The 18,907-nt window shown below is 33.2% G+C and overlaps 1 pseudogene; it reads left to right on the top strand.

The window, feature by feature from the left end:
• Positions 1-16,614: 16,614 nt before the first annotated feature.
• LOC143597073 (putative polyamine oxidase 5 pseudogene) lies at positions 16,615-18,404 on the top strand (annotated as a pseudogene).
• The last annotated feature ends 503 nt before the right edge of the window (positions 18,405-18,907 follow it).

Here is an 18,907-nt window from a genome sequence, read left to right as displayed (position 1 = left end):
TTTTTTTATTTTTATTTTTGTGAACTGTTTATTTGGCGAATGAGCGATTTGATACATAGACGACGGGAAGAAGTGTTAACCAGGTTAGAGGACCTCAAGTTTAAAGACATATGAACCAGGATTGTTGTTGTATGTGTTTGCACTGGCGGACCTACACCTTTGGTGTAGGTGTCAGCCGATCCCTATGAATTTTTTTTAAAAGGTATATATGTGTTAAAATTCTGATCGACCTCTATAAAATTTTGACACCGACCCTCTTCCGATCCCTGTAAACTTTTTTCCTGGGTCCGCCACTATGTGTTTGATTTAAGATTTAGATGTTTGCTTGTTTTTAACCTAAGTAGAACAAATGTTGAAGCAAGATGGACGCATTCGTTTTACAGAATTCGTGAAAATTCAAAGGAATTGGAATTAAAAATCCCATGACATGGCGTGTTCGTTTCGTTGAAATTGGAATCTTAATTCCATTTTGGTGTGTTCGGTTGTCAAGAAATTGGTATTCAATCCCTTCAAATTTTTTTAAATAAAGAAATTCAAAATCCTTTCAAAATGTGGAGGAATTCAAGTAAATTCATAGAATCTTTGATAGGTCGACGCTTTCGGTCTGATGCTCAGGTTGGTTGGCGTCCGGTACAACGGCCCCCGTCGGTTCATGTCCAGGTCGACGCCCCGGTTTGGTTTGCGTTCGGTCGGCCCACATCAGTTCGGTTCGACTCATTTCTCGAATATTTTTTATTTAACGAGGACTAGAATAAAACATTTTAGTTTTTTTATTTTTTTTTTGTTTTTGATTTATATTTTAAGTTATGAATTTTTTGTTATTATTTTTTAATATTGTTTTTGATGCTTAATGATAGCACATTTAATGTTAGAATCAATATATTTATTCATCAATGAGAGTGTAGGTGGTGTATGAATAGTTGAATACTGAAGGTATTCATTAAGGACACGTTATTTCAATGTGGTCTTGTCAACGAGGTCCTCTATACTAATCACACGAGTCATAACGAGATGCATAACCCCATGCCATCTTTACCTAAAAATTGTCCTTGTCACAGCTAACATTACTAAAATTATTAATTTTGTTTGGCAATTCCTAACTGATAATAAATGTCGTATTGAATTTGACCAATATGCATTTTCTGTGAAAGATTTAAATAGGGATGGCATAACATGTATAACATGTATACATGTATACTCGTACACGATAAGACACGAACATGAAACATGTATATCTGTACATGACACGAAAACTTATCGTGTACCTATATCCCAAACCCAAACACGAACCTGTTAATAGCGATGGTGCCGTTGCAATTGTGGGGAGGCCGAACTGTTGGAGAATCAGAGATGTGGAGAGGTAGATCGGAGAATTGAAGAGCTGCGACTACCGAGGATGTGAAGGGAAACCACCGGACTACCCGAGATCCGGAGAGGGGGAATCAAAGAATGTTTGTGCGCCGTTTGCTTAATATTGGATTGGAGTGATATGCGCCGTGTTCAATTGTTTGGTATAAAAATTTAGGGTTAATTATTTAGGGTATATAACATATTATATTATTATATATTTTTATTTATAAAAAAGTTCAATAAGGTACTAACGGTTAATTAGTAAACGGGTATTTTACCTGTTTAGACACGAAAATTAACAGGTTGATTTGTGTCTACTTGTTTAGTACATGAAACCTGCTAAGACCATACCTAAAACCTGTTAAAGTTGTGTAGGTTCGTATCATGTATCATGTCTAAATTGTCAGCCCTAGATTTAAAGATTGAGAACTTCTGCCCCGATAGGACAATACCAGTGACCTCTATTACTTTCTCCGTATGTTTCTTCTACTCTTAGTGATGATGGTTTATACTAGTTAGAATGTAGTGGTTTTATTTCGTATAATAGGTAAACCTTTCAAGTTCGCATACAATTTAAACTTCCAATTTTGTTGGTAGATCTCTTTTTGTTGGCAGATCTCTTTTTTTTTATGTTGCTAATTAGTATATGTGGTAAACTCGTGTATTATGTACTATTTATTTGATCACTTTTATCAATTTCTACGAGTTTTTCCTCTGTTTTAGACACACTTTAGCTCATTGAGAAGCTCTCGTTAACAAAAACGCAAACCTAGAAATAAGTAATTATATTATTGTATAGCAAATATATTAATTAGTTAATGTGGCCCATGTCAATTAAAATCACATTTTAATATTTGTTTATTTGTAATTTTGTATTACTTTTATTTGTTTAGATTGTATCTCAAAATTCAATCATATATTTGCTAGTACATGAATCTTTATTTATATCGATTATTTGTGATTCATAAGGCATAAATTTTTCCAAAATTTTATCTGAATATGTAAAATAGTTGTGCAATTGTTTGAATTTAGATGAGCTATTTTTAATGCTTTTAAATTTATTGGTGCATATATTTTTCTTAGAACTTGCTTTGGAATAATTCCACCAGCCTAATGTTTTCTTTCACTTTTAAGGATTATATGCTTGTCGCCTTAAGCATTTTCTTTAGAAAAAAGATAACGATTTTGTTTGATACAACAAAATTTCAAAGGATTATATTCGTAATCGTTTCGAATCGCATAATGAGCCAAATGGTTAGTGGATTACAAAGCTTTGTGAATGTATCAATATGAACTTTTTGGTGTGAACTTATGAGGTTAGAAGTTATAATAATCCCAAGTTTACGTCCAATTGACATATTTATTATAATAATGGTTCGTATACCTATATTATTATCACAACTAGGGCTGCGCACGGTTCGGTTATTAGGCAAAACCCAAACCGAAACCTAAGTAATCGGTTATTTGAATATGTAAAACGTTCGGTTTTCGATTTTCCGGTTTTTCGGTTAATTTTGGTTTCAGTTCGGTTATTTTCGGTTTTTTTACAATTATGTGTGGACATTGCAAAAAAAAAAACACTAAAAAATGAAAATGCATATTTTAAGCTTGTATAAGAACGTGCTAGAGTACCACAGTTCACATATATATTGAATTCAAAAAACAAAAATAGACACGTGTTATATGAAACTATATAAATACAAAGTTGTTAAATAGAGTTTAAAAATTAAAAAGCATTAAAAGTTTAGTCCCGATCTTCATTCATCATTTTATTTATTTATCTTAAAAGTTTAGTCCATTCCTCATCATCTTGATAATCTGTATCATCATCAATTGGTTCGGTTTTTTTAAAATGGATAACCAAATCGAAACCGAATTTTCGGTTTTTCAAAAAAACCAAAAAATCAACCGTCGGTTAATGCTTCGGTTCGGTTTTTTCGGTTAATTCGGTTTCGATTCGGTTAATTCGGTTTTTTGCTCACCCCTAGTCACAACTTGAGCGTTCAAATTCTATAACGATTATAGTTTGTGTGGAATAATCTTGGGAGTTTGAATGTTTTGGCATGCCTTACTATAATTTTTTTTGCTTGATCAGATCCATTCTAAGGGGATCCATTCTAAGAGTGGAATAATCTCTCCATATCGATATGATCACATTAGCTTTACTCATTCTTCCAGATATCGTAAACCAGTTTTAAATAATAAAAAAAATTTCATTACCAACCCTAGTGTTTTACAGTTTCTTGTTATCATGCTAGGACCACATTCAACATCGGTTTGGTAAAATCATGGTGTGGCTTTAGAAAGAAGTCTAATTCCCTTTATATGTTCTTGCATTTGCCTTTGTTCTTGTAACATGTTTTGTCGTTCTTCCCCACCTTGAATGCGTTTTTTGTCATGAGCTTTTTTCTTTTTTGAAACATTAAAATCAATAATAATTTTTGCAAAACTTTTTGGTCGGTTATTGAAGATGTTGTTTTCTTCTTCTTGCGCTGTGGTCATAGCGGTTCTCTTGGGAAACCTTCTTCGTCGTTGAGGTTAGCGGCCTAAAAACGGGCTTTTGAAGATGTTGTGTAAGTGTTTGGGCTCCAACATCTTTGTTCTTTTTATTGACGAGGAGTAGACTCGGCGACCGTTCTTGGAACAAGAGCCCATTTGCAAAGGCTCTCTAAGAATCTCTCATGCTTTTAGTTTTACTTAACCGGGCTTTAAGTTTATAAAAAAAATTTCACTAAGACTAAATCACATACAAACATGTAAGTATACTTATCGCATATACAGAATAGTATTGGTAAGAACCAAGTATCGATCCAAAGACACGATATGCTTTCAATATTAAATCATTGTAATTAAACTAACCGAAAGCAATAGTTATGAAAGGCTTGTGTTTTACAATTAATTTAAAGCAAATTAAATAACTTTTAACGAGAATAACACAATATGTAGAGGTTACCACCTTAATCTAGAATCCACTTAACTCTTTTTGACAATTAATAATAAGAAAATGCCGTGAACTCTCTTTAAGGATAAAAGATAGGATAGTTCCTTATTTCTAAGCAAATTATTCTATGACATTTTAGAAAGTGGCTTGCATGCATGCCTAATTTCAAGTCTACCACCAAAATACCAATTAAAATAAGCGAGTAATCTTTATGAAGCATATAAAGATTAGACTCAATTTCAATTTCTTGACAATCAATTCTAACCACTTTTGGAGGGATTATAAGTTTAACGAACAATCCACCATCGGTTGATTAATTTAGGTTATCTTTATACATTCTTTTAACATGTGACTTTTCAAACTAGCATGGCAACATAATCAATCTTGTAACAATCTTAATTTAGAAATCACCATAACTAGAAAGATTGATCATAACAAGTATTGTATTTTTAAAAAATTCATACTAGGAGATGTGTTTTGTATAAAATACCAAGATTTTTCTTTTACCATTTTTAGTCTTCAAGAACATAAACAATGAATGATTGCTAAAAAGTTAATATTAAAGATATCAATTGTCAACCTTAGATTAAATGATTAATTTGACAAAACACATCTCATCAAAAGATAATTATAAAATAACCATTACTTCACAAAAACTATAACCACATATTCAATACAATCATCAAATCAAGTTTAGTTTCATCTTAGATTAATAGTAACATAGAAGTTTAGCTCATATTGAGCGTAATCATAACAACAAGAGAAATAGAAGATGCCAAGTACATGATTGAACTATAACAATCTAACCAAAATTAGGAGTATATCTTCTCTTCTATGATAATGATTCCTTTCAAGCCTTTAAACACCTTCCTAAAGCTTGAATTTGAGAGTGACATGTGTGTTTGAGTGTAAGAATCCCGTCCAAGCTCTCTTCCTAGCAATGAGCCATGCACACAATTTATAGGCTGTCTGGAAGGCAAGGCACGAACCGTGTTTCATTAAGCACGACCTGCTGATCATTTGCATGCGTAATTAAAGCGCGTCAGAAAGTACATGAAAATGCTTGACTACAGGGGCATAGAAACAGTACGCACGACCCTTGTTTTAAAAGCCTATTTTTATATTTTTGTCTCACACAAGAATGTTAGAGCATGGTTTGGTGACCGCAGCTGTTCGAATAGGCTATAGGTATTTTAGTCTTTATATTTAATGTAAAATGGCTCATTCGCTAAGCATGTTTAGCGAATGAGGTCCATTCATTTAAGACTAAGCTCCTCCGTTAAGTTAGGAGCTCATTCGTTACTACAGTGTAACGAATGATGGCTTATTCGTTAATGTAAGCCCATTCACTAAGGGTGTTTACCTAATGGGAGGACATTCGTTATGGAAGCCTTATTCGTTAGGAGTGTCTAACAAATGAGAGGCCTCATTCGTTAGTGAAGTTAACGAATGAATGCTGCACTATATATAGGCCTTCCATAACGAATTAGCATAGAGATCTGTGCCATATTTATTCTGTGTGACGTTATGCTATCGGATTCTCTCTAGATCATCATGTATTCATCCTCATCATGTAACGTATTCATCATCATAATGTATCGATCTTCTTTAACATATTCACACGGATTGACGTATCGGTTTTGCGACTAGATTCTAGGCTCGTATAACGTTCGAATAACGTTTTCACAAAGAAAGGTGACCATGAGGGACCCGTGGTTTTTGATTCATTTTTTCTCTTATTTACAAAGGTGACCACATGGTTATATAGGTGTTAGATATGGCCCGTGTTTTGAGCTTCTAATACACAATACTTCTGTTGTTTCTTCATTTAGGGTTGGGAAAAACCTGAGAAGAGAAAGTAACAAAGTAAGTGGCTATTCTAAATAATATTTATAATAAAAGATAGTAATTTAAAGATTGTTTGATACTAACGTGATGTATATATTTATATATATCAATGCAACACACTCCTTGTGTTCGGACATTGACGCCATGATTATACTCACTTTAAATTGCCAGCTTTACTAATTTTCGTCATCTTGTTGTAGAAGTAGTTCTTTATGTTCATATCACTTCTTTTTGAATTAACATGATGGACAATACATTCGCTTGGGCTCATTTGTGAATCAAACTATTCAAGGTTTTTTAGCCACGATGAATCATGTTTTTGTTAATTTTTATGATCATGCTCTTCTGAATTTCGATTTAAACCTTGTTCAACACCCCCTTCTTCTTTCTCAAACCATGGTTTTTGCCTCATTCATGTAGATATTGGTTTGGTGGAGGTATTTGCTTTGGTAATTCACCGGCTTCTTCATTGATTTGCGTGTGAGTTATGTTATAATGGAAATTAATTTTTCGAATTATTGGCATTTGACAGTAATTAGTGTATGATGGGTTTGGGTTTTGGTAGTATAAGGGGACAAAATTTTTTATCATTTGGGAGATTAAAGTCACAATATGAGTTTTGTGTTGAATGTTAAGAGTTATGTGTCAAAAACTGAGTTTTATATTGGGAATTGAAATTGTGAAGGATTTTATGAAAAGTGTTGAAAATGTGTGTTTAGGTTACACTTGGAATGAATTGTAGTTGATTACATAAACCTCCAACCAAAATTGTGTCTTTTACACAATTCGAATCGGTTTTTTTCCTTAGGGTTTGGATCCATTTGAAATGTCAGACAACTAAAGAGAAAAGTAAATAATATATAGTGTGAAAAAATATATAATTGGTGTTTCTATATACAGTATTTTTTTAATTTAATAATTCAACGACAATTTCTTTATATGTGACAAAGGCTAGAAAGTCGTTTTGACAACGACAACAATTGGTGGAAAAAACTCAGACGGGGAACAAAATTGGGAGGTGTGAGTGGGGCGGCCAGATGTTCCCACCAGTACACTCCCTTGTCGAGACATTCCCCATTGCGTACCAATTTTGCCCTTGACATTAAATTCTTGACCCACCACTATGTGAGTTTGAAAATTTATACGAGTAATTGATTAACATACCTTACATTGTATTATTCAAGTGAATAACAGAGCGAGTTCCCTTAAACTCACACCGGCTTGAAATTTTCATGAGTCAGTTGGTTCGTGCCAAATCTTCTTCAGCTGAATTTGAGCGAGTTTGAATGAGACAATAGTCAAAGAGCCCCGTATTATTAGCTCAGCTACAAAGAGGTCTATATGTATTCCGTTGGATGAAATAATCAGAGGCTTTTAAGACTACGTGTTACATGAGGTGTGAAATGTGAGACGTGGCACCATCACGCCCCCCTCCATAACTCATCGCCTAGGGTTTGTCATGCTTAATATATCAACAGTACAAACTTTGATAAAGCGATTTTGTAGTATGGTCACTTGTCGTTTCCCAAAACTCTTTTCCACGTTTGTACCATTCTTTTTTCTTTTGTATGGTTGTGCATTTTGAATCAAACATATAAGCAAGTACTTCAACATATTGGCCTCAACAACTTAAGCACTCAATGAATAAGAATAGCATATTATGTTTTCATATGATCATTTGGTCCCAATCATGTATGTATTTTCACATGTTTAGGTTTTATGAATGAATTAATACTAGAGCTTTGATCAAGACCGCTCATAATGTGTGGGCCCATGCTGTGTTGGACACTCATGTGACATGATAGATGACCATTCATGATGTGTGGCCGTCTTTAATTGGATACACGTGTGACATGGAAGCCATCGTCACCCTATTATTGATCCAAAATTATCATCATATACCATGTCACACACTTCAAACCATTTGATAACATCACACATATATTGGTTTTAAGTATCATATATTAACTCTTTTCTCTTGGATTTGCGTATATATACTAAATTATGTACTAACGTGCTTCTATATATGTGTAAGCATATGGTAAGTTTAAATAAAAACTATTAAATAGTTAAGATATAAATAAACTACTTTTAACATTTGATCATAGATGTGCATATAAAATGAAGTAAAGGTCAAGATGCATAAAGTGACATAGATATATTTAGGTTTTAATTATAAAATAAATCTTATTTTAACAGTTATGTACGTATGTATGATGCATATATGTATGTATGCGAAGAGTTTAAATAACAAACGTTAAATATTTGGGAAATAAGTATATTATTATTTTTGTTATATTTAAAATTTTTAATAATGGAACATACAAAATGAACTAGCGCTCATATATTATGAGATATAAAGACATAAAAGCAAGTGAGATTTCAAAAATCTACTGAAATATAACCCTAAAGCAAGATATGTTTACTTTGTGTTTTGATTACTTAATGATTATTATTATTTCAATATCAGTATGTGTGAGAGAATTATAACATAGAAATGATAAGTAGAGAGCCAAAGAATAAAAAGTAGAAGTATTTGAAATTTGAATCATATCAATAATTCATTCAACCCCAACATAAAAACCCTCAAATCATAAAAAGATATAAAAACATAGACATAAAAAAGCAGCAATCATCAAATCATGTTAACATAACTTCAGTCATAATCACCATCATCATCACTGTAGTAGAAAGTAGAAGTTAATAATTTCAATCATATAAACAAACATAGAAATAAACTTGAACAAGTATCTATATTTTACCCCACATGAATGAGACACCAACTCAATTATCACTAGTTGCTATCTCTTAATATATGCATCAATATCTCCTTTCAACACTATATTTGCACAACTACAAAAATGTATCATTCATAGTATATAAATCAATCATATTTTGAACACATTTTTAATACATTTAAAGATATTACTTAACCATTATGGCCAATATTTAGGATATAAATATCTAAGTTGATGTAGAAACATACCCACCTTAGGTATTAGTTTGGCTACTGTTGGTGGATGATTAAACTAATAAAGGCAGCTCACTTGCTATAAGACATAATTAACCTAATATTTTTCTATGTTTAATATAATCTTATAATAACTTTTCATTATAAAATATCGGAAATTCAATACTTTAATTGGCACACAGCAAAACCTTCTAAACTTATGGTCTTGCCCACCTTTGTTTTCCTTGTTATTAAGTGTATAAATATAAAATTAAAAGCATTTTCTTATCCATCAATCACTTTTGATTATATATTTTTAATATTGGCAAAGTTCCATTACTAAATACTAGAGAACATAAAAAACTTAAATCAGTTCTTTTTTTCCTTTTATTTTATGTCTATACAACAATTTTTTTATTTAAATTACCTCTATAGCCACAGATAGGACTAAATTCCGCGTATTCACTTTATATTCATCTATCAGTAGACATGTTTTAAGTATATAAATTTAGTTAAAACTTTGAGGTAAGTGTCATTTTAGTACCTGTGGTTTGTCTAATTACGCAACTTTAGTACCGTTTTTGAATTTAGTGCAAATAACTACAACGCTTTTCTAAAACTTGCAATTTTAGCACTTTTTTCTAACCCCGTCTATTTTGTCCATTAAATCAGAGGCAAATTAGTAATTTCAATTATTTTATTTATTTTCTCTTTTGAGTTAAGTGCCATTTTCATACATGTGGTTTGTTCAATTACGCAACTTTAGTATCCTTTTCTTTTGAATTTATTGCAACTGAATACTTGATTAGTTTATGATAGATAAGCAAACCAAGAAAGACATTACATATTACAATTAAAAGATCATCTCTAACCCTAAATGAACAGATCCCCCCCCCCCCCGCACATTGATCCTTCAATGAATTACGATATGGTGTTGCTCATGTGATTCGTCAAACGTCGTTCATCTACAAGTTCAATTGATGTTATACTAAGAGGTTCGAAATTGTGCGATTGTAATCGATGTGTTAAAGTGCAACTATTATCATACCCGAACTTTTGAAAAAAAAATGAATACACATAAAGAAAATGCAAAAAAAGATGGCTAAGAAGAACTCGGATCTTGAGCTACTAGAAGTAAATTGACAATCAAGAACAAAAGGCTAAAAAATATCTTATACATTTCATGATTGTTTTCATCTTCTATTATGTATTTTAGTTACCTTTTAATTATAATATGTAATATGCAATGTCCCTTTTAGTTTTCCTATTTATCCAAAACTAATCAAAGTATTCAGCTGTAACAAATTCAAAAAATGGGACTAAAGTTGTATAATTGAACAAACCACAGGTACGAAAATGTTAGTTAGCTCAAAAGAGAAAATTAATAAAATAATCAAAATTACTAATTTGCGCCTGAATTAACGGACAAAATAGACGGGGTTAGAAAAAATTACTAAAATTGCAAGTTTTAGAAAAATGAGGTGGCCATTTGCAATAAATTCAAAAACGGTACTAAAGTTACGTAATTGGACAAACCACATGTACTAAAATGGCACTTAACTCCATGGTGTTATCTTGTCGTCTGAAATCAAGTACGTTTGAAAAGTGTCGCTTCTGTTTATTCGTTTGAGTCCCTTATTCTATTTTTTTACACTTTGAGATTTTCATTTGTTCGTTTAGGCTTTCGTTTGTTCGTTTGAAAAGCATTCTTTTAGTTTTCACTGAATTAGGCGTTCGGGGACTCATGAGATGATTACGGATGTGATTCCCTCATTCTAGTCTTTTTTTTACCGGTTGTGGTCTCCATTTGTTCGTTTGGGATTTCATTTGTTCGTTTGAAAACCGTCGCTTCTGTTTTTCACTGAACGAGGCTAGCAGCGACTGTCAGGCTTTTGTATTAACTGAACGGAGTCATTAGATACTCGAGGGGTGGTTAAGGATGTTATTCCCTCATTCTTTTCTTTTTTACTCGTTGTGGTCTCCATTTGTTCATTTGGGATTTCCTTTATTCGTTTGAAAGCCGTCACTTTTGTTTTCATTAAAGGATGCTAGCAGTGACTTCCGGGCTTTTGTATTAACTGAATAGGGCCATTAGAGACTCGAGGTGTGGTTAAGGACGTGATTCCCTCGTTCTAGTGTGCTTTTACTCGTAGCGGTTTCCTTTTGTTCGTTTGGGCTTTCATTTATTCGTTTGAAAACTATTGCTTCTGTTTTCATTGAACGAGGCTAGCAGGGACTGTTAGGCTTTTGTTTTTCACTGAACGGAATATTCAGGGACTCATGGGATGATTATGGAAGTGATTCCCTCATTCTAATCTTATTTTACTCGTTGCGGTCTCCATTTGTTCTTTTGGGCTTTCATTGGTTCGTTTGAAGACTGTCGCTTCTCTTTTCACTTAACGCAGCTAGCAGGGACAGTTAGGATTTTTTTTTCCAATGAATAGGAAATTTAGGGACTCATGGGATAATTAAGGAGGTGATTCTCCCATTCTAATCTTATTTTACTCGTTGCGGTTTCCATTTGTTCTTTTGGGCTTTCATTTGCTCATTTGAAAACTGTCGCTTCTGTTTTCACTGAACGAGGCTAGAAGCGACGGTCGGGATTTTGAACAAGGCATTCAGGGACCCGTGAAATGATTAAGGATGTGATTCCCTCATTCTAGTCTTTTTTTATTCGTTGTGGTCTCTATTTGTTCGTTTGGGATTTCATTCATTCGTTTGAAAACCATCGTGTCTGTTTTCACTGAATGAGGCTAACAACGACTGCCGGGCTTTTGTATTAATTTAACGGGGTCATTAGATACCCGATGGGTGGTTAATGATGTGATTCCCTCGTTCTCGTGTTTTTTTACTCGTAGCGCTTTCCAATTGTTCATTTGAGCTTTCATTTGTTCGTTTGAAAACTATTGCTTCTGTTTTTACTGAACGAGGCTAGCAGGGACTGTTAGGCTTTTGTTTTCCACTGAACGGCATATTCAGGGACTCATGGGATGATTAAGGAGGTGATTCTCTCATACAAGTCTTATTTTACTTGTTGCGTTCTCCATTTGTTCTTTGGGGCTTTCATTGGTTTGTTTGAAAGCTGTCGCTTTTGTTTTTACTGAACGAGGCTAGCAGCGACTGTCGGGCTTTTGGTTTTCACTGAACGAGGCTTTCAGGGACTCATGAGATGATTACGGACGTGATTCTCTCATTCTAGTCTTTTTTTACCGGTTGTGGTCTCCATTTGTTCGTTTGGAATTTCATTTGTTCATTTGAATACTGTCGCTTCTGTTTTCACTGAATGAGGCTAGCAGTGATTGTCGGGCTTTTGTATTAACTAAAAGGGGTGATTAGAGATTCATGGGATGATTAAGGATGTGATTTCGTCATTCTTGTCTTTTTTTTTTACTCGTTGTGGTCTCAATTTGTTCGGTTGGGATTTCATTTGTTCCTTTGAAATCCGTCACTTCTGTTTTCATTAAAAGAGACTAGCAACAACTATCGGGCCTTCATAATAACTGATCGGAGTCATTAGAGACTTGTGGGGTGGTTAAGGAAGTGGCTCCCTTATTCTAGTTTTATTTTACTCGTTGCAGTCTCCATTTTTTCTTTTGGGTTTCATTGGTTCGTTTAAAATTTGTCGCTTCTGTTCTCATTGAACGAGGCTAACAGTGACTGTTGAACATTTGATTTTTACTGAACATGGCATTCAGGGACTCGTGGGATTATTAAGGAGGTGAGTCCTTCATTATAGACTTCTTTTACTCTGTGTGATTTCTATTTGTTCGTTTGGGGTTCCTTTTGTTCATTTGAAAAATGCCACTTTTGTTTTCACTTAACGGGGCTATCATTAACCAATGCGCCGCTCATTTAAACCGACGCAGGTGTCCACAATCACAGCTTGTACGAACGACCGTGAAGATGGAACTAAAGAAGCAAGACAATAGTGATAACAAAAACAAGATACTTATCAACGCTTTGTCTGATCTAATGAACCAGTTTGAGCCAAGAACTATAAAGAACCGCATAAAAAGCTCTCTTTCTGTTAGGCAGTCCTCGGGCCACACCTCGTCGTTGCTACGAGGTTGTGTGGTGGTGGTGGTGGTGTGTGGGTGTGTGGGTGGGTGGGGGGGGCTTCATATGAGTTGGCGACGTGCGAGGTACTTTCTTGTGTTGGGTTTGTAGGCCTTGTTTGGTTATGGTTTATTATTTGAAATCTAAGAAAGAGAGTGATCGATGCGGGATTGTTGTAGAGGAGGCAGAAGCCCCTCATTATGAGAGACAGTAAAATTTGTCAAACTCGATTTTCTTGTAAAATTTACATCAAAATGTGGGTAATAATATATCATAACGCCTGTTTTAATTCATAGAGTTAAGTGTCATATTAGTACTTGTAGTTTGTCCAATTACGCAGCTTTAATACCATTTTTAATTTATTGCAAATGGCTACCTCACTCTTTTAAAACTTGCAATTTTAGGATTTTTTTTTTCTAATCACGTCTATTTTGTCCACTAAGTCAGGGGAAATTAGTAATTTTGATTATTTTATTAATTTTCTCTTTTGAGCTAATTGACATTTTCATACCTATGGTTTGTTCAATTATGCAATTTTAGTACCATTTATTGAATTTATTGCAACTGAATACTTTGATTAGTTTTAGATAGATAGGCAAACCAAGAGATACATTACATATTATATATTACGGTTAAAAGGTAACTAAAATACATGATAGAAGATGAAAACAACCATGAAATGCATAACATATTTTTTAGCCTTTTGTTCTTGATTGCTAATTTACTTCTAGTAGCTCAAGATCCGAGTTCATCTTAGCCATTTTTCTTGCATTTTCTTTATGTGCATTGATTTTTTTTTCAAAAGTTCGGGTATGATAATAGTCGCACTTTAACACATCGATTACAATCACACAACTTCGCACCTCTTAGTATAACATCAATTGAACTTGTAGATGAACGACGGTTGACGAATCACATGAGCAAAACATCGTATCGTAATTCATTGAACTTGTAAATGAACAATAGTTATAGTTTGAAGGATCAATGAGCACCGTGGGGGGGGGGGGATCTGCTCATTTAGGGTTATAGATGATATTTTAATTGTAATATGTAATGTATCTCTTGGTTTGCCTATCTATCAAAAACCAATCAAAGTATTCGGTTGCAATAAATTCAAAAAAAAGGTACTAAAGTTGCGTAATTAAACAAACCACAGGTATGAAATTTGCACTTTGCTCAAAAAAGAAAATAAATAAAATAATTAAAATTACTAATTTGCCCTTGATTTAACGGACAAAATAGACGGGGTTAGAAAAAAGTACTAAAATTGCAAGTTTTAGAAAAGTGAGGTAGCTATTTGCAATAAATTCAAAAGCGGTACTAAAGTTGCGTAATTGAACAAACCACAAGTAATAAAAAGCACTTAACTCTAAATATTTTTAAGTAATTAAAGTAGAAAGGTGGAAATGAAATGAATACGCCAATGAAAAGACGATAGATAACAAAAAAAAATTAACGTAGAAATAAAGGCAGATAAAATGAGTCTTTGTTCGTATATTTCAAGTAATTTTTGGTATATATATGGGGAAAGTGAATACGGTGCTGTCACACGCCTAAGCTTATACGCAAAACTCTTCATAACTACGTAGTTTTGATTAAAAATATTTATAAAATAACACTTTATTACTCCAATTAATTGGATTAACGCTGCTTCTTATTTACAATCATTCACCCAAGTCAGCATCCATGTTGACGTCCAGCTCTTACACCCAATTCGATTACCAATCATAATTTTTTTAATTTAATTTTTAGTACTCTTGGGTAATCATCATTTAATATTGTGTGCATATTCATGAATTATATGTATTTTCAATTTTCAATTTTCAATTTTTGGTACTGCTCGATGCTCACACAATAATGGCTTGCAAAATTTTGAATTGTTTTCTTTTCTCTCAAATTTTACATTTCCTTAATTATTCCGTTTGATTCACTCACAGCTAAAATCTAAGAAGGATTAGAAAAAAAACAAACAATTTAATTCAGTAATATAAAAACACTAAATAATTTAAGATGAATGAAGATGATGAGACTTTCGAAATCGAAGACAAATAACAAGCAAAAACAAATATGTGAAAAATGTCTACTTCGATGGGGGTGTAAAAATAGTGTGTTTTAGTTTTAATTTTAAATATTTTTTTATCAAAAGTACATAGTTTTGAGGAGTTTTGCGTGTAAGCTTATGTGCGTGACAACTAGGGCTGTAAACGAACCGAACGAACACAAACAAAGCTTTGTTCATGTTCGTTCGTTAAGAAAATAATGTGTTCACGAACACTTACTGAATGAGATTTTCTGTTCGTGTTCGTTCATTAAGGAAATTAATGAGTTCACAAACGGTTCATGAACACAAATAAAATCGGCAAAGCTTAGAGATTTGAGACCGATGTATTCATCAGCGTGAATAATGAAAGCCTGTAAAGAATAGAATGAACATGAACAAGGGCATGTTCGTGTTCGTTCATTTAACTTAAAAGAACACGAACACTTAATCGAACAAATATTTATGTTCATGTTCGTTTATTTAAAAATGGACATTTGTGTTTGTTTGTTTATAATCTAAACGAACATAACTGAACAAAGATAAATAAACATGTATAAACAAATGTAAATGAATATAAATAAAAACACTTAAATGAACTCAAATTAACAAATATAAAACCTTTAAGCAGATGACCTATCCAACTAATATTTTATTATTTTCTATTAATACATAAATGAACATAAATAAACAGATATAAACGAACGTTCATGAACATAAATGAACGAACGGAACATATGTTCATGTTCGTTCGTTTAATTAAACGAACACAAATTTTTTGTTCATGTTCGTTCATTTATTAAATAAACAAACATAAACGAACTTCCCGTCGAACGGTTCACGAATAGTTCACCGAACGTTCAGTTCGTTTACAGGCTTAGTGACAGCACCACGTTCACTTTTCTCATATATATATATACGTTTGTGTGTGTGTGTAAAGTAGCTTTCTTTATTTCATAAATCATAGATAGATAAATAAAAATTTAAATAATAAATATTAGTTTATAAATATACAAATGAAAAAACATAAAATTTTTGATGACTTCTCTCTAAATAATACATATAGACATAAAACCAGCATCTAAAACATTTCCAATAAATAAACAAAAGCAAATGTGGGCACACACTCCACAGTGCTTACAGAAATTATAAATTGTTATTCACTACCTTCCTACAAGCTCTCACCACCATTTGTTATATATACTCTCTCCATAACTATATCCTAAGCATCCATCTTTTCTTTAAACACCCACAAATCTTTATTCATTTTCTTGAAAAAAGTTTAAATTTTTGTTGCAAAAAATGGTGGTATAAACTCAAATTCACCATCTTTTCTTCAAGACCCACAAACCAAATCCACTTTCCTTAAACACCCACAAATCTTTTCTCATTTTCTTGAAAAAAAAAAATTATTTTTATTGCAAAAAAAAAATGGTGGTGAAGAAGCCAAGAATAGTGATAGTTGGAGCAGGAATTGCAGGCTTAACAGCTGCAAACAAGCTTTACAAATCACTTGTTGTTAAAGGTGGATTTGAGCTTTATGTTATTGAAGGTGGGAATAGAATTGGAGGTAGGATTAACACCTCAGAGTTTGGTGGTGATAGAATTGAAATGGGAGCTACTTGGATCCATGGAATTGGTGGTAGTCCAGTTTATAAGATAGCTCAGGAATCCAGTTCCATGGAATCAGATGAGCCATGGGAGTGCATGGATGGGTTTGTTGATGATCCCATCACCATTGCTGAAAATGGGTATGTGTTGAATCCATCTTTAGTTGATTCTGTTTCAAATGTTTTCAAGAATTTGATGGATTTTGCACAAGGGAAAAGGAATGGAAGTGTTGGAATTGGAAATGGGAGTCGGAATTGGAATTCGGATGGGAATGGAAGTGTTGGATCTTTTCTTAGAAAAGGTCTTGAAGATTATTGGGAAATGGAATCAAGAAAGGAAAAGGAAGAGGTGAATGGAAATGGAGTTGAAAATCGGAATCGGAATTGGAATTGGAATAGGAAGTTGTTGGAAGAGGCAATTTTTGCAATGCAAGAAAACACTCAAAGAACTTATACATCTGCTAATCATTTGTATAATCTTGATTACAAAGCAGAAAGTGAGTATGTGATGTGTCCTGGTGAAGAGATCACCATTGCAAAAGGATACTCAAGGGTTATAGAATCATTAGCATCTATTTTACCATGTGGGGTCATTCAATTAGGAAAAAAGGTGTGTAAAATTGAGTGGCAACCTGAAAGTGAAGTTGTAACAAAACAAAATGGTCATGACGATACAAGACCAGTGAAGTTACACTTTCTTGATGGTACAACTTTACTAGCTGAGCATGTTATTGTCACAGTTTCATTAGGTGTACTCAAAGCCGGAATTCGTGATTCCGACGATAAGGGTATGCTTAAGTTCAATCCACCACTTCCGGATCACAAGATCGAAGCCATTTCAAGACTCGGGTATGGTGTAGTCAACAAGCTTTTCATGCAATTAAGCCCGCATTTTTCGGACTTCCACCAATTCCCATTCCTACAATTTGTGTTCCATCAAAGTGATTCCGGAGTTAAGAATCCGAAAATCCCATGGTGGATTAGGAGGACGGCTTCGGTGTCACCAATTTATAAGAAGTCAAGAGTGTTGTTATCTTGGTTTGCAGGTGAAGAAGCACTTAAGCTTGAAACACTTTCGGATGAAGTGATTCTTGATGAAGTTTCAACAACGTTATCTACCTTTTTATCGAGTTTGTCGGATTCCCATGAACAATGTAATGGGAATGTGATCAAGAACTCATCAAAATTAAATCTTGTTAAGGTTTTAAAGACTAAATGGGGGAGTGATCCACTGTTTTTGGGTTCATATAGTTATGTTGCAGTTGGTTCAAGTATTTGTGACATGGACACATTGGCTGAGCCATTGACCAAAAGTGGTTCACACCCACTACAAATTCTTTTTGCAGGGGAAGCAACACATAGAACTCATTACTCTACAACTCATGGGGCTTATTTTAGTGGGATTAGAGAAGCCAATAGGCTACTTGAACACTATCAATGTATGGACTAGAATTATAATAGTATGGAGAAGGGTATTTTTGTAATTTCTATATTTTTTTAAGTTGCCCTTTTTATCTAGTAACCATCTTTCTCATTGTTGGGGAATGAAAGGGAGAGATGGGGGCATTTGTAAGATGGGTGGGTTATAAAGAAGCTTCTTTTTTAGTTTTCTATTAATCTTTGTTTGATCTCTTTGGATTTGTTAGTATGTTTCTAGCTATCTTTATTAAAGCCCCTTTCTCCAAAAGCAAAATTCTCACACTTAGAGCAAAACTGTTTATATAACTTGTGTTTTTACAAACCGGTTTTTTGTATGAGTTATGGAAGAAAAGATTTTAGATCACCTTCTGACATCCACATTTATATCGCATGTATTATAGACTTGCATAGGATGATACAATACTACACAATATATTATTCAATATAAGTCTTAATACAAATAAAATAAAAGCTAGAAAACAAAAGATGGCTTATCTTTGTTATTTCAATAAGTTATATAACAACATAGCACAATAAAACCAAACCTTTATTGTTTGGATTTTCTTGTCTCCTTTGTTTCCTTTCTTTTTATATAGTTGATTTCTTATGTCTCTTTTTCTTAGCATGATAGTTATATAAGAAAATATTAATAAATCATTATAATATTATTCTAAGTAAGATCACTAATAAAAATA

This window comes from Bidens hawaiensis, unplaced genomic scaffold (assembly GCF_021521415.1).
Source record: "Bidens hawaiensis isolate Kalapana, Puna unplaced genomic scaffold, B.hawaiensis_p1.1 tig00047541_1, whole genome shotgun sequence".
In the NCBI taxonomy this organism is placed as follows: Eukaryota; Viridiplantae; Streptophyta; class Magnoliopsida; order Asterales; family Asteraceae; genus Bidens; species Bidens hawaiensis.
The sequence above is the reverse complement of the archived record's forward strand: the minus strand, read 5'-3'. Positions and strand labels throughout refer to the sequence as shown.